We start from the raw sequence: 20,442 nt of genomic DNA, 5'->3' as shown, positions 1-20,442 counted from the left end.
TTAAAGGGGATTTCAGTGCTTGTTGTCAGGTGTTTATCCTGAGGACTGACACCTGGAGGAGGGCCTCAGATGGCATTTTCAGCGCGAGTGCAGAGCAGCTGGCAGCTGATTGGCTGAGTGATGAGTCAGTGAGAGACAGGTGAGCAGCGTGATTGGCGGCAGTCTAGCTCTGCCGGTGGCTCGACACCCAATCAGCGTGTAGCTAGTGGCATTGTGTCTTTCTGTCAGCTTTTCTCAGTCCAAAAACATGTGGCTCAGTGTCCTAAACTTTCCCAGAGTGTGTAATTGTGTTGTTGTTTCTCCAGTGATTCCCAGTTTCTCACTGCATTCTCGTCTTTTTTTGTTTTTGGCTGGAAAAAAACAATATATATCAAGTATATCTTAAGAGGGTTAAATTGTTTGTTTTGGTGTGATTTCATAGTAATGATGCTGTACTGAATACAGTGAAGTTGAAGGCTTACTAATTAATTTCCCTGTTTAATTAAAGATAAAACCCGTGGAAGCAGAACAATAAAGGATGTTCATGGAGTTCCTTCCTGAGAAATGTGTTGCAGCAGCCTGTCCTAAAACATTTGTTAGCTCTAGAAGCCGTTCTCAGGACCGACTTGTGACATATTTCCTGAAACCACTAGGGGGACGATGACAAACCTGCGTCTAACAGGCGCTGAGTGAGCAGAGAGAATCATTAATGGAAAGGAAATTTGATAAACATGCACAAGACCGGGGTGGCATGGTGGTGCAGTGGTTAGCACTGTTGCCTCACACCTCTGGGACCCGGGTTCGATTCTCCACCTGGGTCACATGTGTGGAGTTTGAATGTTCTCCCCATGTCGTCGTGGGGTTTACTCAGGGTACTCCGGTTTCCCCCCACAGTCCAAAAACATGCTGAGGCTAATTGGAGTTGCTAAATTGCCTGTAGGTGTGCGTGTGAGTGAATGGTATGTGAGTGTGCCCTGAGATGGGCTGGCCCCCCTCCTGGGTTGTTCCCTGCCTCGTGCCCATTGCTTCTGGGATAGGCTCCGGACCCCCTGTGACCCAGTAGGATAAGCGGTTTGGAAAATGGATGGATGGATGCACAAGACCATTTGATAGCAGCTCAAATGCTGAGGCATAGAGCTAGGCTGAGGCATAGCTAAAAACACTTCAGTCTCTATTCTTCAACAGCGTTTGCAAAGATTAGTTTAAGCGCCTTGCTCAATGGCATAGCAGCATCTTCCTTCTGTCCAGATGCTCAGTCTTTCTTCCTCAAACGTCAGTTTCTCAACAGGCTGCCCACAAGCCGAACCTCCAAGGACTAAATATGTAAGAACGCCACGCCGACAGGATGAACTTCCCGCAAAAGACTTTTATTACGAAACCAGTCGTTTTGACAAATTTCCCCACCTGTCACATGACCTTTTTAAGCAGCCATTCTCGCTGATCTGCTGTGTCATGTGTTCCAACCCTGCTTTCATAACGCATGTCAGAGCTGTCATGCAGACACCCGTGTCACAATGACCCCCCCACGCACAGGATGCGTGATGTTTTAACACCAAGTTTAACTCTGGAGTTAGTGTTGCACAAGTTAACCGAATAAGATTTCATTTGGAAACTTTCTCCACAAAGTTCAAAAAGCATTAGTTAATACATCCATCCTTCCATCTTCCAACTTGTAATCCCGGTCAGGGTAACAGGGAACTCAGGAGGCCCAGGGCGTAAGGCTGGGGTACAGCCTGGATGGAATTCCAGTACATCATTCAACAATGCACCGATCGCTTCTTGGCCTTTTGGCTAATATCAAGTGTAGTACCTGTTCTTAGTTTAACATCTGAGACGTCCCCTGTCTGGGGGCCATATAAATTTATATAATAAATTTATTTTTGGAATAGGGGCTTGCTCTGTCCACTCCATGCATCCATCTGGTATTGCAGTACCTCCAGGAATGGTGCACCCCCTACCAGGGATATTTTTGTGGGCAGTGGTGTCTTAATGGTTGGGGAGGTGCACTAGTAATCGAAAGCAACCCGACCAGCAAGACACCACTGAGGTACCCTGAGCAAGGTGCCGCCCCCAAGCACTGCTCCCTAGGCACTGAATTAGCTGCCCCCTGCTATGTCACGATGTCACATATGGGTTAAATGCAGAGGACACATTTTGTTGTTTTGTGCTGTGGTGTGTCAACAATGACCACTGATCACCTAATTCTAAATTCATCCTGGCACATAGGCACAGCGCCCCCAGTGTCGGGACAGGGAACTGCGGAGGATGAGCCGTCCTCCTGTTTTGGGGTGACATTCTTCCCTCATTTGTTTCACCCGTGTGCGTGGTTACTGTACTGACGTGACTTACTTTTATTGCGCAGCAGTCCTTGGACCTTTCAAAGGCACCCCTGTTTTACATTTTTATATTACGTTTTTACATTTTTATGCTTATAATTGCTGGCTGTAAGAAAACATGAATGAACAGACCCCCATAAATATGGAATGAAGTAGCTTTCATTCAGTATTTCATAGCAGGAACGCCCCTTTCTCTGTTCAGCTAATTATATTAATTTGTTATAAGCTTCTGAATGCTTCTCAAGGGAAATATATTCTGAGTTATGATGAAATATGACTCTCCAAGTTAAACAAATATTTTAAAGTGATCAGATAGCTCCTTTTTGCTCACCAGAATGCGAGCTGAAAAGCGTTTTTCATTCCTGTGATACTTAGAGCATTGGCAAATCCTTTGATTTTTCTCTTGTCTCACAGAACAGGCTACAGAATCGAAGGCACGTAAAACGTCAGACATGATAATGCATTTGACTATCTAAGACAAGATGTCAGACTTGAGCCCACGCCTTAGGAGAAACTCCTTGGCCATTATTTCTCATTGTCTTGCAGGTAAATGTTTCCTGCCCATCTTTAATGCCTGAGTTTGCAGTGCGTGAGGTCATGAGAAGGGCTCACACACCAGTGGCTGGGTGTCGTTCTGAAGATGACTGTGCTGTCAGAACAGGATGAATCGAAGACCTGAATGTGCCTCCACATCCTGTCCTTCCTTACAAGTCCTTCCTTAAGTCTAACATCAGCTTTTAAGTCTGATGCAAATCTGCATCATGCATCAAGGCTTATGCATCAAAGCAAGAATGCAAGTCTAAATAACACCTGAAGCATCCCACTGCTTTTAATTCATTTCAGTTACGCCCACTTTGAGGAACTCCTGGTCAAGCTTTCTTCAATTTTACACAGGTGCTATGATGAGCCAGGAGATTTATTGCGTCTTGTGGCATAATCCACCCATGCATTGTGGTCTTATATGCCCAAACATTGTGGTCTTACATGCCTATGTGTGGCAGTCTTGGTGTGGTTTGCATACTTGTATCTCGGGGCCTCATTGTGGCCTTATATCCCCACGTGCTGTGAGCTTGCTGTGGGTTTATACACTCGACCCTCGGGCCTCATTGTGGCCTTATATCCCCACGTGCTGTGAGCTTGCTGTGGGTTTATACACTCAAACCTCGGGCCTCATTATGGCCTTATATCCCCACGTGCTGTGAGCTTGCTGTGGGTTTATACACTCAAACCTCGGGCCTCATTATGGCCTTATATCCCCACGTGCTGTGGGCTTCTGGTGGGTTTATACACTCGACCTTTGGGCCTCATTATGGCCTCATATCCCCACATGCTGTGAGCTTCCGGTGGGTTTATACACTCAAACCTCGGGCCTCATTATGGCCTTATATCCCCATGTGCTGTGAGCTTGCTGTGGGTTTATACACTCAAACCTCGGGCCTCATTATGGCCTTATATCCCCACATGCTGTGAGCTTCCGGTGGGTTTATACACTCAAACCTCGGGCCTCATTATGGCCTTATATCCCCATGTGCTGTGAGCTTGCTGTGGGTTTATACACTCAAACCTCGGGCCTCATTATGGCCTTATATCCCCACGTGCTGTGGGCTTCCAGTGGGTTTATACACTCAAATCTCGGGCCTCATTGTGGCCTTATATCCCCACGTGCTGTGAGCTTGCTGTGGGTTTATACACTCGACCTTTGGGCCTCATTATTGCCTTATATCCCCACATGCTCTGAGCTTGCTGTGGGTTTATACACTCAAACCTCGGGCCTCATTGTGGCCTTGTATCCCCACGTGCTGTGGGCTTCCGGTGGGTTTATACACTCGACCTTTGGGCCTCATTATGGCCTCATATCCCTACGTGCTGTGGGCTTCCTGTGGGTTAATATACAAACCATACTTGACCATGAAGAGAGACTAGTTACAGCAGGGTTCCAGCTTGATCTGGTTTTTCACTGCAGAAGGGTCGGCTCGGTAAAGGCTTTGCTGGTTTTGGAGACTGACAGTGACGTAAAACTGAAGGCGTTTTAAGCTTTTTTAAACAAGAGGTTGAAAATGTTTAAGTTCCAGTTATTGAGAATGCGCCGTTACGTTGTGATGTCCAATACAATATAGAATATACACTTTTTCATTCATATAATCCATACTTAGAACACTGGTATCCTTGGGCATTTTCACCAATCAGATGGTGGTGACGCTACCGTTTCGGATTGGTCACGCTTTCGGTGCTGCTAGTAAGCTGGGCCGCGTCAGCACAGGTACGGCTTGGGAACTGACAATGGAAAACCGCCAGTTTGCTGTACAGCTTGGTTCTTGGTGGCAGTGGAAAAGCACTGATACTTTCTTGAAGGTAGTTTTCACTAAAATCCCAACCAAAAATCATATATAAAAAAAAAAAACGCTCGTTGGTTGAGATGGAGAAATGAGATATTTTAGTGTCTCTGTTCCCGTTCTTGCGATGTAAAGGGAAGCTGGGGGGTGTGACGTAAGTAAAAGAGGGAGCTGCTTCTCTGTACCCCCCAGGACAAAGCCACCTCACTGTCACTGAACACGTCAGCCTTTACGTTTTTGTCCAAAATTCAAGCATGCACTGGATCGTGAAAGACAATTATATTAAAGCCTAGTTGTTTTTTTGCTATATGCCTGGGTTATTTAAAAAACATCATTTCAATTTAGCTTAGCGTAAGTCTCCATTCAAAGAAATTCAAAGAAATCATTCTCTTGTGTTAGAATGCATCGTGGATGGATGGACGGCTCTTGGTTTCCTCTGCGTTCATCAGATGGATATGGAAAACAGAGGAAGTTGCCATTAAGAGCGGTACTGCGCGCACGGTGATCGTAGGCCCTGATGGAGTGATTACTGGCAGTGTGACGCGGAGGGAGACGGTAGTGAGAGATGAATGAAGGGCTTGTTCTTCCCGAATGTTGCGTGACTACTGCCTGCCGGGGCTCTGGGTCCATGAATAGCATGAAGAGCAGAGAGGAGACAGGCAAGCCCTATGTACCGAACTGTAAACACGGCTGCCGATGCCCAGTGCTTCACTGTGCGTGAGAAGAGCCACTGGGTTTGAAGTTCCAGCAGTGAAAACTTGGGGGGGGGGGTGGCAGAATCGCCGTTATGTGTGGGCGGAATGCAAATTCTGTTATTTAGTATTTTAGAGACTCAAGACTTTAAGGTCATGAGACCAAAGATTCACGGAAATGCAAAAAAGAGGAGAGAGTACAGGGTATTTACTGCATTCCTTAGTTATACTGCCTCGTCCTTGTGGAATGTGACTGGCAGTGGTGAGTTTAACATTATAACTTTTTTAATTATAAGGCGCCTCACTCAGGAGCACTGTGAAGAGGGAATGTTATGGCAATTCCAAGAGGGGGCCTTCAAAAGAGTGGGATGTAATCGCATAGGCTGGATAGGGGGGCCAATATGATGTGGTTTCTTGGGGCCCAAAACCTCTAGCGGCACCAGGTTTTGGGTCACTGCTGCCTGGTATAGGCTCACAGCAACATTCCTCAAGGTCCATTGTTAGACGATGAATGGATGGATGGATGATGGATGGAGGTCAGTAAGGTCAGGTCAGGTTAGGGAGCTGATGCAGCACGTTGCCGCACCCACTACATGACGAAACTCCTCGTGATCCCGTTTGGCGACCCCCCAGGCAGATACACGGTTCAGTCCCACCCTCCGGAAATGGCCATCCAACTGCCATAGCCAGGTGTTACGTGGGCATCCCCTGGACCTAGTCCAGCCGCTCAATGAGGATCCTGTGAGCCGGGTCACCCTCAGGGAAACGCTGCACGTGGCCGTAGCGAAGTAACTGACGCTCCCTCACAATGCAGGTAATGTGCCTCATTCAGGACTCCTCTAGCAACCGCTCATCCGACACAAAGTCAAACCAGCGGTACCCAAGGATTCTCTGAAGAGGCAGAGTATATAGGGAGTAGATAGGGACTTCCAGTCAGTTGGGATGATGCCTGACTCCCAAATGGAAGCAAAGATTGCCTGTAATGCAAGGAGCACAGCCTTACCACCAGCCTGGAGAAGTTTCCCCCGAACACCACAGACCCCCTGCAGCCTCCCCTACCCCCCAGGTGATTAACCACCTGTGCAATCTCAGTGAGATTGGGTGGTTCTCAGCTGATCAGAGAATCAGCCTTGTGAACTACGGAGCCAGAGATGTCCAACATCCTAGCCGGAGGGTCAGCTTTAAAAAGTCATTTTCCCTCCGAATATCATCTGAAGATTGGCAGTCATGTTGATTCTTTTATTTTTGTTCTCCTTATCAAACAACACAGGATTAAGCTCCGGGGACACTTTTCAATTTACGAAACAGAATGAATGATTTGGCAGTGCTGTCAGTAACGGAATGAATGATTTGGCAGTGCTGTCAGTAACGGAATGAATGATTTGGCAGTGCTGTCAGTAACGGAATGAATGATTTGGCAGTGCTGTCTGTAACACAATGAATGATTTGGCAGTGCTGTCAGTAACGGAATGAATGATTTGACAGTGCTGTCAGTAACGGAATGAATGATTTGGCAGTGCTGTCTGTAATGGAATGAATGATTTGGCAGCGCTGTCTGTCATGGAATGAATGATTTGGCAGTGCTGTCAGTAAAGGAATGAATGATTTGGCAGTGCTGTCTGTAACAGAATGAATGATTTGGCAGTGCTTTCAGTAACGGAATGAATGATTTGGCAGTGCTGTCTGTAACGGAATGAATGATTTGGCAGTGCTGTCTGCAATGGAATGAATGATTTGGCAGCGCTGTCAGTAACACAATGAATGATTTGGCAGTGCTGTCAGTAATGGAATGAATGATTTGGCAGTGCTGTCAGTAACACAATGAATGATTTGGCAGTGCTGTCAGTAACACAATGAATGATTTGGCAGTACTGTCTGTAACGGAATGAATGATTTGGCAGTGCTGTCAGTAATGGAATGAATGATTTGGCAGTGCTGTCTGTAACGGAATGAATGATTTGGCAGTGCTGTCTGTAACGGAATGAATGATTTGGCAGTGCTGAAGGTAATGGAATGAATGATTTGGCAGTGCTGTCAGTAACACAATGAATGATTTGGCAGTGCTGTCTGTAACGGAATGAATGATTTGGCAGTGCTGTCAGTAATGGAATGAATGATTTGGCAGTGCTGTCTGTAACGGAATGAATGATTTGGCAGTGCTGTCAGTAACGGGTTGGATTTCTTTGGCAATTGCAGGACTTTTATTCACAACCTTTAAATCCCTTTTGCAAACATCTTCACAAAGGCCTGTTAGTTACAGTTATCAGTCTTGTCATTATCAGAATGCACCGAGATGCTTTGTAAGATATAAACTGTTGTAAATGCCTGTTTGATTGTTTCTGCTTATAAATAGCATGTAATCTATCAATAAATAACTGAGCTAATAATATTGTGGCTGGTGCTTTGGTGGTTTCCGCCAGCGGCCCCAAGGTCTCGTTCATCTCTCCTCCCGTGTGCTGCTATCTGCCGGAGCCTCCCTGTGAAAATGAAACTTGCTGTTGGCCGTACTTGCTTAGTCAAGCGGGGGGCGGGGCTTGTTTGCGTACTGCTGCATAAGTCAAAACACAGCGATGGCAGAGCCCCTGAAGGGGAACTCACTACTAAATACTGCCATATAGAAGAACAATAGATGATTCTGTTAGAGAAAAGGCCGATTCCTGGAAAGAACACAAATGCCGCTATCAGACTTTTGTTGATAGTGACGTGTTCCTGTCCTCACATCTCTGTTTCATTCATGAAAGGAACGGCTCTTCTCTAAAGGGATCACTTATGTTCGGGACATCAAAGATTGACCACTGACTTGTTTGTTCAGTGTCAAATTTCCCTTTAAGTGATTCTATTGCCTTATATTTTATAGACATTACTGGGAAGTGCGACACAAATGGAGAAGTGAGTGATTCTCCTTTAGCCCAGAGTATCATGTTTAAATGGGTCTCTTTTTAGGTTAATGTCCACCGGCTTTTACAACAAAAGACACGCCATTACTGTTTGTTTGCGTCAGATCACATGACTTAAGTGTGCATTATGCTAGTCAACAAATTATTCTCTACAGACACAAAGAATTGATTTTTATTGTTAAAGTGTGAAGTCCTAATGGTGTTTTTGCATTGATCCTGTTCGAGTACGGACTTATCACTTCTCACTCACTGGGAGCTCAGCCTGGCAGCACTAGTTTCTAAGTTAACTCCTTGACAGCTATATGCTTGTGATGTATTTTATGCTAAAATTGTATGTCGCTGTGGATAAAAGCATCTACTGTATAAATCAAAATATATTTCACTTGTGCTTTCAGAAGCCGTTTGAGTTAATTATTTAAGAAAACATAATGTTTGGGCAGTTATTTTTTATAAAGCATAAACGTGTCAAGGATAAGCATAGGAAGATGGATGGATGGATGTTATGAAGCTCTGGGTTGGATTTTGTGCTGGACTTTGTGAGTGGATGCATTTATCGTGGCACTATTTCTCAGATCTGACCTTAATGTGTTATAACAGGCACCAAAAGAAACTCATCCATTGATATATGGGGGCAGGACAGGGGGGGGGAGTTTGAAGTGAGCCCTTGTGATCATTTGCTGTTAAGCAGGAAGAAACATCTCTCCTCTGCATGGAAGCCTTCCAGTGCACACAAACGCATTCATTCATCTGCAGTGTGGGGTTTCAGCATGGAGCAGCGCAGTGGCCCTGCATAGAGTCAGTCATGTTACAGTGCGAAGTCCCGAAGCTGCTTATGATCCGCCCATTTGGGGAGAGGAAAAAAGGGTTCAGTCTGTGACTTTCCTGTCACTCCCGGCAGGGCACTGTTTCCGCAGTGGAGGACACTTTGTATGTGCCACTGCATTCCCATGCGCTTGCACGCGATGGTGTGTCAACTAGGAAAAACGACTCTGATCTCTGACTCGCCTCTGCATGCAGGCCGGCCCCGCGTTCCCCCCCCCACTCCCCCCCCCCCGCCCCCCGCCCCCAGCCCCCGGCCCTTGGCAAGCACCGGCTCTTGTTCTGCATCTGCTGCGGCTTTGCTAACCTGCCTGTGCTCTTTCCTATCCATTACTTTCCAGATTGCTGTCAAAGAGATCTCTTCTTAATCTTTATCGTAATAGCAGAGGGTCCCTATCATGGCAGCAGATATCAGGCCACAAATGAGTCTGGGGATTACCGTGAACCAAGCTAACAGTTCTAACGCTGTGCACGACGCCCCGATAACAGTTGTTTTTGAGCATTGCTGGTTTCCTGTTACCGTACCTGTTGGTGTATTTACAATAAACATTTTCATATATTAAAAAAAATATTATAAGGCTCCTTATCAATTGAGAATTTGACAGAATGTAGTTTTTTTGTTATAAAAATATTTTGGAGGAATACCCAGAACTGGCCACTTTTGTGTTGGTTAGAGAGAATCATGTAGTGATGTAGCACGATCTGGAGTTTAAGGAGTTTTCATTCACAATACGCATATCAACACGATTATGCAAGTCTTCATTAAAAAAAAAAACTAATTAGTTCCACTGTAATCACATTACCTTCGTAGTAATAGGCTTTGCAGAGGTCATGGATTTCAGAAAAAAAATAATATTCTTAAAGTAATTAAAATTACAGAAAGTTTAAGTCACTTCCAGTCAGATAAGCGCTTTGAATATTTATGCGGTTTGATTTCAGGCAGGACTTCAGCTGCAGGTTCGGCGGTGAGGTCACTGCTTGTGTGTGGGGTTTGGTTAATTAAACATATTAATATTGGCCATTGTAGTCCTTTCAGTGGAATTTTTAGCTAGTGCAGTATCATGAATCTGTGAAATTGCTGTGATAATGTGATGTACTGCCTATTGCAGCTAAAAGAAGCAGATTTGTCCTAATTATGTGCCGGCCTTCCAACTTTATTCAACGGATCGAGCACAGATACCCTTAGCTGTGAACTTAATCTCATCAGCTCTCTTTGTACATCTGGAAATACCTGAACTGGTGGAGGGGGGACTTTTCCATCTCTCTCACATTTAGGTGTCACATGAGCCCCTACTGCCAGAACATAAGTAACCAGACTGATCGATTACGCACTTCATCGTCACCGGGATCTCCGTTATGCGTAGTACTGATCGAAACTCGGTGGTTGAGCGAGGAAGAGAAACGGCTGCTGTTTGAACTTCCCTTTCTTTGAAGCCAGCGTTCAGCTCCAATAAAGATTGGGTGGTACGGCCTGTCAGGCCGGAGACTGTGGGGGTACAGCGTTTCAGGCCGGAGACTGCACAGGTACAGCATTTCAGGCCAGAGAGTGTGGGGGTACAGCGTTTCAGGCCGGAGACTGTGGGGATACAGCGTTTCAGGTCGGAGACTGTGGGGGTACAGCGTTTCAGGCCGGAGACTGTGGGGGTACAACGTTTCAGGCCGGAGACTGCGGGGGTACAGCGTTTCAGACCAGAGACTGTGGGGATACAGCGTTTCAGGCCAGAGACTGCGGGGGTACAGCGTTTCAGGTCGGAGACTGTGGGGGTACAGCGTTTCAGGTCGGAGACTGTGGGGGTACAGCGTTTCAGGTCGGAGACTGTGGGGGTACAGCGTTTCAGGCCAGAGACTGTGGGGGTACAACGTTTCAGGCCGGAGACTGCGGGGGTACAGCGTTTCAGGCCGGAGACTGCGGGGGTACAGCGTTTCAGGCCAGAGACTGCGGGGATACAGCGTTTCAGGCCAGAGGCTGCGGGGGTACAGTGTTTCAGGCCAGAGACTGCGGGGATACAGCGTTTCAGGCCAGAGACTGTGGGGGTACAGCGTTTCAAGCCGGAGACTCCAGGGGTACAGCGTTTCAGGCCGGAGACTCCAGGGGTACAGCGTTTCAGGCTGGAGACTGTGGGGGTACAGCGTTTCAGGCCGGAGACTGTGGCGGTATGGCCTGTGAGACTGGAGACTGCGGGGGTACAGCGTTTCAGGCTGGAAGAGTTATACTAGCCTAAATTTCACTGTGAATAAGACGTTCTGAAAAATGGCTGTCCCACTGACTGTATTTGTTTATTCAAATGTTGGTTTATATTTCTGAGAACCATTCATGAAGCTTTTCACTGCAGAGCCACTGGCACAGGAAGTGGCGGTAATTGTGACTGGAAGTGGATTTTATGCTCTGTCAGGTTCGAGCCACAACAATAATAATGTGCTTGGGTGTGCAGCATATGTTTCCCACACAGAGGTACACTTAACAAAGCCGGCGACTGAGCACGGAGCGTGGCGAGGCACGCTGCCCTCACAGAGCTACACTTAAGCGAGCCGGCGACTGAGCACGGAGCGTGGCGAGGCACGCTGCCCACACAGAGCTACACTTAAGCGAGCCGGCGACTGAGCACGGAGCGTGGCGAGGCACGCTGCCCTCACAGAGCTACACTTAAGCGAGCCGGCCACTGAGCACGGAGCGTGGCGAGGCACGCTGCCCACACAGAGCTACACTTAAGAGAGCAGGCGACTGAGCCCGGAGCGTGGCGAGGCACGCTGCCCACACAGAGCTACACTTAACAGAACCGGCCACTGAGCACGGAGCGTGGCGAGGCACGCTGCCCACACAGAGCTACACTTAAGCGAGCCAGCCACTGAGCACGGAGCGTGGCGAGGCACGCTGCCCACACAGAGCTACACTTAACAGAGCCGGCGACTGAGCACGGAGCGTGGCGAGGCACACTGCCCGCAAAGAGCTACACTTAAGTGAGCCGGCCACTGAGCACGGAGCGTGGCGAGGCACGCTGCCCGCAAAGAGCTACACTTAAGTGAGCCGGCCACTGAGCACGGAGCGTGGCGAGGCACGCTGCCCACAAAGAGCTACACTTAAGAGAGCCGGCGACTGAGCACGGAGCGTGGCGAGGCACGCTGCCCACATAGAGCTACACTTAACAGAGCCGGCCACTGAGCCCAGAGCGTGGCGAGGCACGCTGCCCACACAGAGCTACACTTAAGCGAGCCAGCCACTGAGCACGGAGCGTGGCGAGGCACGCTGCCCACACAGAGCTACACTTAACAGAGCCAGCGACTGAGCACGGAGCGTGGCGAGGCACGCTGCCCACAAAGAGCTACACTTAAGCGAGCCGGCCACTGAGCACGGAGCGTGGCGAGGCACGCTGCCCACAAAGAGCTACACTTAAGAGAGCCGGCGACTGAGCACGGAGCGTGGCGAGGCACGCTGCCCACACAGAGCCACACTTAAGCGAGCCGGCGACTGAGCCCGGAGCGTGGCGAGGCACGCTGCCCACACAGAGCTACACTTAAGCGAGCCGGCGACTGAGCCCGGAGCGTGGCGAGGCACGCTGCCCACACAGAGCTACACTTAAGAGAGCCGGCGACTGAGCACGGAGCGTGGCGAGGCACGCTGCCCACACAGAGCTACACTTAAGAGAGCCGGCGACTGAGCACGGAGCGTGGCGAGGCACGCTGCCCACACAGAGCTACACTTAAGCGAGCCGGCGACTGAGCCCGGAGCGTGGCGAGGCACGCTGCCCACACAGAGCTACACTTAAGCGAGCCGGCGACTGAGCCCGGAGCGTGGCGAGGCACGCTGCCCACACAGAGCTACACTTAAGCGAGCCGGCGACTGAGCCCGGAGCGTGGCGAGGCACGCTGCCCACACAGAGCTACACTTAAGCGAGCCGGCGACTGAGCACGGAGCGTGGCGAGGCACGCTGCCCACACAGAGCTACACTTAAGCGAGCCGGCGACTGAGCCCGGAGCGTGGCGAGGCACGCTGCCCACACAGAGCTACACTTAAGCGAGCCGGCGACTGAGCACGGAGCGTGGCGAGGCACGCTGCCCACACAGAGCTACACTTAACAGAGCCGGCGACTGAGCACGGAGCGTGGCGAGGCACGCTGCCCACACAGAGCTACACTTAACAGAGCCGGCCACTGAGCACGGAGCGTGGCGAGGCACGCTGCCCACACAGAGCTACACTTAAGCGAGCCGGCGACTGAGCCCGGAGCATTACAAATCAGATTCCTCTTTATTTCTTCACTAAAAACAACCTCCAGCTGTCATTCTATATGTACAAGAGAAACCTCAAAGACATTCACAGTCTGCAGTTACTGTCATTCACAGTCTGCAGTTATGCTCATTCACAGTCTGCAGTTACTCTATCACAGTCTGCAGTTACTGTCATTCACAGTCTGCAGTTATGCTCATTCACAGTCTGCAGTTACTGTCATTCACAGTCTGCAGTTATGCTCATTCACAGTCTGCAGTTATGCTCATTCACAGTCTGCAGTTATGCTCATTCACAGTCTGTAGTTACTCTATCACAGTCTGCAGTAATGCTCATTCACAGAGCTGCTGATTCATTTCTGCTGTCATTTTTAAGGCTACTTTGTGGCATTTACTGTCCTGTTAAGTATCATCCAATTCATGCCAGTCAGCCGTTTCTGTAATGATAGTTCCTCTGCGCCGTTAGATTCCGTTACCGTTTAGAGATTGTTCCCTTTGACAGCAGTGCTCCTGCACTATGGGCACTGACTGTTTGGCCTGTTTGGAAGAGGTTAGTCACCTGTTGTTGCCCTGAAAACTCGCATATATATGGTAGCTATAATTAGTTTGTAACTTTACTTACCTTTCATCAGAATATATCATGCTGTGTTTTCTTTTTTTTTTTTAATTTTGTTTAATCCCTGTATATCTGACCTTATTCTATATGCGTGTGGCTCTGTGGGCTAAGCTTGTGTGCCTGTAATCAGAAGGTCGCAGGTTCAAACCCAGCCTCAGACTGCGGGTCCTTGAGCGAGGCCCTTAACCCCCAGCTCCCTGGGCGCCGCTACAGGTGGCAGCCCTTCGCAGACAACTTCCTCTATGAAAAAACAGCAAGTTGTGGGAGGCGTAAAGACAATTTCCCTACGGGGACAATAAAGTATCGATTATTATTATTATATGTGCACTTTCAGCTGTAGGAAGCGGGTTTCATGAGGAATCGTGAGGTTAATTTTATTTCCCGCTGCGCAGACTTTCACAAATTGGATCAATTGCTTACTAAGGAACTAACTGGGGAGGCAGACGGCACTGCAGAGGTGTTCCGTGCGCTGAGACATACCGCGGTTTGTACTGCGGGCATTTTCATACTCCAGAAATGATCAGATTGGTGGCAGATATGTGACAATACGTGTCATTTCAGTATGACTTTAACTCGTTACAGAATTATTCAGCATTATGCAACAAGCGCGGTGACAACGCTGAAGCTATTCTAAATCAGGCCTAATGACAAAATACCCAGCATTACGCTTCATATCTTATTTATGTGCTGTCATACCCACACACCCCTAATAGCAACTTGAAAGCATTGCAGGACCGGTATACTAATCTGTGTTGTATTATGCAGCTACAGCTAATGTACGCTTGCACATTTTAAAGGAAACTTAATAGCGATCGTAAAGGCAGTGATTTGTATTAGCATAACTAAATAAGAAAGATACATGTTATATAACGTATAAAAACTTTCCGCACATGCACTGCACTTGCATCTCCAGCACAAACGGGAAGTGGTTCGTCTTTGGTTCTCTGTCTCTCGTCACAGCTGCCCAGTATGGTTATGTTGGTTACGTTTCTAACTGACTTATTAGGCTCGTACCGAAGTTCCTCGTCTGGAAGCTTAGCAGAAGCCGCTCTCCATTGCACCGTCTTCTACGTGTCAGACATGTAGGCATGCTCTTTGATGTCTGCTATTGGGGCTGACTCGCACAGCGGTGTCCCACAGGCTGGCTGGGGCATTCTCGGCGCCGGGCGCTGGTTTGCTTCTGCCCTGCGCTGTTCGGAGAGGGCGCCCCCTGCTGGCTGAAGATGCTGGGCTTTCTGCAGGAGGAGGTGGGGAGGAGGTTGCAGGGGAGTGCGCTATTTGCTGTGGAGGTGTGTGGGATTGAGGTAGCCGCCCCTGAGACATGCAGCTCAGGGGTCAGTGTCACAGGAAATGGGTTTCAATTGGGTGGGGGGGGGGGGGGGGGGGGGCAGCTGAGAAATGTGACCTTGAATTATTATCACGGTATTTTTCACTTTTTGGCAGGCGACGGTATCACCGTATTGCTCTTTTCGAACTTTAAGTAAATTAAACCATTTAAGTAAATTAATATAAACTAAATAATAAATATTTTATAATATATTAAGTACAATTGATTAGCTAATTTACACTTTAATTACAGTTGGGTATGGAAGGTTTTATTTCGAAATGAATTAAAAAGCGACATAGTGTTTGTTCCTCGTGTTTGTTTTATATATTTGTCTGAGTAACAACGCAAAGGGAATAACAAGTGGTTTAAGCTGAAAACAGTGTATTTTACAATTCATTTCAAATAAAACGCAGTGTTTCCAACTTTGGTCAGCTATCTGGTGTGACATTTTCAATTCGAGACAAATGCACACATGTTAATGTCTGTAACGGATCTTTTACCTTGTTCACGGTCTGTAGGGTTTGCAAACTACCCAAAGGCGTTCGATGTAGCTAATTTTAGGTTGTGCCTTTACCACACACATTGCGTAATATGCTGATTTATATATGCTGATTTAGCGAATGTGATATGCTTTTTACTTTGCAACTACACATATGTAACCAGGATATTTTGTTTAATGTGTATAATTATGCAAAATCTGTTTAGAGTGGAATAAAAAAAATCACACAACGCAGATAAAGCAGATGCACAGACTACATAAGAAGTACTGAGATTTCAACTGAAGCTTTGAAGAAAATAAAATGTTTTACTTTTCATAAATAGGCTGTAGTGTAATTAGGCTGTAGAGCCGTGGTGTGAATGCACAATCACACCGGTAATGAGCATGACACCAGTCTACTGCCCACCCCTAGTCTCTGATTAATGGTCAGTTCATACATCAGTCTATCTTCCGGACGTTTACTGTGGTCTGGGGCAGGTGGGCCTGGAGCCCATCTCAGGCCACGTAGGGCACAGGACCCGGGCACGCATTGGACGGGATGCCAGTCTATCATGTGGCACAGACATACCCGCAGACACACGCTATCCTGCAGAGGTGGGGAGTTCAGGTCCAGAACGTTCAAATCCAGACCATGATTTTGTTTCATCCAACCAGTTGAGTTGTGACTGTGACCCTTTATACTCAGCTAGTAGGTTGAAACAAAATATCTGTATGTAATATACAGAAATATTGTTCAGCCATTATAAATAAAATAGTAAGAACCAGTACTCTCACTTGTACTTGCTCCTGTCTAAATGTAACTGGAAAATCCTCTTTCTGCAAAGCCTGTGGCTCCTGGGCAACCAGCACGTGCCGCAGTTACACGTCAAAGGTCAGGCAGGCTTTCGGGCCCGGGTCCCGTACGCTGTCCCTTTAAGAGCTGCTCGCGTCGTTTCGCAGCGGTAAAGCCAGCCGGCCGGGCAGGCCGTTGCGTGACTGCAGCAGACTGGGCTCTGACCTCAGAGAAGTGGTTATGAAAACGATCTGTCGATCAGAGGAGCAGGGGAGACCAGGCGGGCACAAATGAGCTGGCTTCCTCTGCGCCGCACAGGCAGGGTTGCCCTGTCCCCAAAGGAGGAAACACATCCGCTCCACACGCGCACAGACACACACACACACACACACACACACACACACACACATACCCAGACACACACACACACAGATACCCAGACACAAAAACACACACACTCATGCACACACACGCACATACACACTCAGAAACATACAGACACACACACACACTCAGAAACATACAGGCACACACACACACACACACACACACTCAGAAACATACAGACACACACACACACACACACTCAGAAACATACAGGCACACACACACACACACACACAGATACCCAGACACACACACACACACACTCAGAAACATACAGACACACACACACACTCAGAAACATACAGACACACACACACACACACTCAGAAACATACAGACACACACACACACTCAGAAACATACAGGCACACACACACACACACACAGATACCCAGACACACACACACACACACACATAAAAGACACATGGACGCATGAGCATGCAAACACACTTAGGAAAGATACACAATGCAGAAGCCAGAGATACAAGCATGCAGATACGCACAGGCATTTCTCGGAATACATGGCCTGCGTTTATAGAAGGCCTGTGTTTATACAAGGCCTGCATTTCCTGTCATTAATCTCAGGTAAAGCTGAAGAGCCGTGGCAGGTCAGAAGGTAGCAGAAGGTCCACTTGTATGATTTCGTAATATCTACAGCGCATTGGTCACGCACACCCTGCTCTCTGGAGTCACAGCCCCCCCCACACCCCCAATAATGTGACCAGATTATTATTCACTACAGGGATCGTAAACATCAACCTTTGCTGGTCAGACTAGACACTTTCGCTGACTATCTTCTAGCAGATTGGGATATCTCACCTTACATTCATATAAGGGGGGGGCTCAGATACTCAGGGTGGGGAGGTTCCTGTACTGTGGGACAAGAGCATGTGGGAGGGGGAGGGACTGCCATTGCCAGGATGTGCGTACCGGTGACAAGGTGAATGTGATGTTTGTGAAGGTTGTTCACGGCCCCCCAGCCCCCCAGCTCATAGACATTTATTTACCTTCCTCTGTCAGCTGTTTGCATAATACTTTGTTTGGATATAATCTGATTTACGCCCCCTGGTCCGCTGGGGCTGTTATCGTTCAAGCTCACGGGTCTGGCAGCTACCGGGGAGAAGGGAGGAGGGGGTCGGTACTGCCGAGGACGGCACCCGTGTTTCGGTGACCGGCGAGTGCATGGATGCGGGCGTCTCTGCGGAGGATTGCGACCACAATTTTTCCGGGATGCGCGGGCCCCAGAATATACCCCCCCCCCCCCCCCCCCCCGCCCGCTGTCTCTGACCCAGATATGAAGGCTTCTGTAGGGTGGGGGGGCGGCGCTGGCTGGCTGAAATTTGTGCTGTGGTTTCGTAAGCTTGCACGCCAGCCACCCACCTTGCTACGAAACAGACATGATTATCAGAAAGTCGCCGGAGAACAGGCCCCTTTGAGGCAGCACTCGGGGCCAAATGGCTGCCGCGGGCACTTTGATTACCTATAATGCATCATATGCGATACCTGCCCAGACGCTGACGCAGGCCCGTCGTTTTTACGCTGGGGAATTTTAGGGCTGCAGGTTTTTCTCTCTCATTTTTATTTGATCTTGAAATTACCCCACCATTGTTTTCAATTCTACAGTGAAATTTTCCCTTTTGAATGCTTCTCAAAATCCAGCACATTGGACTTTTAACTAGGATTTGTTATAATAATAATGATTATTATTATTATTATTATTATTATTATTAATAGTAGTAGTAGTATATTTTCATACTGGCAATCAAACCGAGTACCGCGCAGCAGGAAGCCCCCCGGTGGCATCCGAACGTTATTGCATTTGGCTCATCCAGATGTACGGAGAAGACGCCTGCATGAAGGCATATTACTCGCACTTTCATCAGCTGTGCTCTTCCACATGCTGAGCAAAATCCAGCGTGAAACCTGTGTGAAAGCCTCTTTGTAAAGGACAGTCGCACAGAGGAGCTCTCGTCTGCCAAACTGTCCCCCCAGGGGCCGAAATCGTCATACATGCAGCGAGCAACGAGAGTTTAGAGCTGACGCAGAGTGCGGTGTCCCTCCGCCTCCCCTGCCACACGCTCCGGTCTTTGCATGTTTCCCTTCCCTGAAATGTCGTCTCCTGCGTTTTTCACTTGCATTTGTTACTAATTTAGCGATAGCTCAATGAAGAAAAAACACTTATTTTTGGTTTACTGATGAAGGTTTCAAAAGTAAGACGACAACAAGCTAATGTTACCTATATAACGCAGATTTCAATCATTTAAATACGATTAAACATGGTGCTAAATATACTGTCTGGATGAGCATTATTAGCAATTAGCGTGAAAGCCAGCAGACTCGATCGCCGCTGCCATCGGCGCGTCATGCAAAGTCTTCCACTCTCATCCCAGACAGTATTTCCCTCCCTAGAAACATCAGTACTTTGCCTGTTTCCTGTAATATGCCATAAAGATGTGAAATTTTGCCTGCGAAGTGAGTAAAATAGGGAGCTTTGCCCTCTCAGACCTCTTGTTTCACTGAAAACACCGGATTTGCATGTGGTCATGATTTCCATGGAGGCGTTGCGTTTTTGTTATTACGCAGCAGGCTTGCAGGATGAATATGGCTTTTCTCCCCGTAGATCGCTGGCTTCCTCTCCTTCGTGCAGACGCTTGTGTCACTGAGCAGTTAAGAGTTAAGAAAAAAAAACGGTAAATGAGGCTTTTGCAGAACGCTGGCGGTTTGCCAACTGCCATATCAAGTTGGCATAGGGGAGTGATGTAAAAACACCTGACGGCACACAAATAATACAGTATTATGCTATTTCTTATGTATTAATTAACCACAAACGAAGTGTTATTTTAGTTAAATAATGATCTCATGTTGATTCATCATTAATGAGTCGTGATGAATCTTGTATCTCAAGCAGTTACTATCTTTGTTACTATATCTGTAAATTCTGTAAACCTTCGTGAACCACTGAAGGAAAAAGTAATGAATAACACAAGTGAAATACTGCTCTGATGTTTGTTCATCATTAATGAATCATGACACGTCTTATGACTCAGACTATATATATATATATATAAAAGGCTGCTGCTGATTGAAAGTTGAACTCTACAACCTGCAAATGAAGTAAGCTTGCACAATTTTGACTTTACATAACTTTGGTGACCTCTCCGTGAGTGAGTGTGTATGTGTGTGTGTTTGTGTGTGTGTGTGTGTGTGTGTATTCTGTCATGTTAGTGTCACGGACAGCAGCACCAGTCAGTGGAAAGCTACCAGGGAATCCCCCTTTACCCTGAGGATGTGATCCCGGCCAGGATAGGCGGTGTGATGAGGTGACCTGTGATTGGCCAGGGAGAGACCATGTGAGCGTGTTCAGTGTGGTGCACAAACAGGCACATTTCACGTTTTCTCGTATGTGTTGCTGTAAATTTATTTGATTGTTTGTTTGTTGCTCTGTCTGTTTATGTGTTTGTCTGTCTATCTATGTTTGTTTATTTGAAGTCCTTGCACTCCCTCTGCTTTCCAGTAAATTTCTGCTTCAGCTCACAGTGGCCTGTGTGCAATGGCTGAAACC

General features: G+C 47.6%; 1 protein-coding gene and 1 non-coding gene across 2 annotated transcripts in view; both read left to right on the top strand.

Moving 5' to 3' along the window:
* The window catches only part of LOC125728180 (uncharacterized), a 56,375-nt gene that overhangs the window by 8,306 nt on the left and 27,627 nt on the right, over positions 1–20,442 (top strand). The gene's annotated exons all lie outside the window — the stretch shown is intronic.
* On the top strand, positions 1,751–1,935 carry LOC125728181 (U2 spliceosomal RNA). The gene has a single exon (XR_007388951.1). It is a non-coding gene; the product is annotated as a U2 spliceosomal RNA (small nuclear RNA).

The sequence above is a fragment of the Brienomyrus brachyistius genome, unplaced genomic scaffold, assembly GCF_023856365.1.
Source record: "Brienomyrus brachyistius isolate T26 unplaced genomic scaffold, BBRACH_0.4 scaffold184, whole genome shotgun sequence".
NCBI classification, from domain to species: domain Eukaryota; kingdom Metazoa; phylum Chordata; class Actinopteri; order Osteoglossiformes; family Mormyridae; genus Brienomyrus; species Brienomyrus brachyistius.
This window is presented reverse-complemented; position numbering and strand designations above follow the sequence as displayed.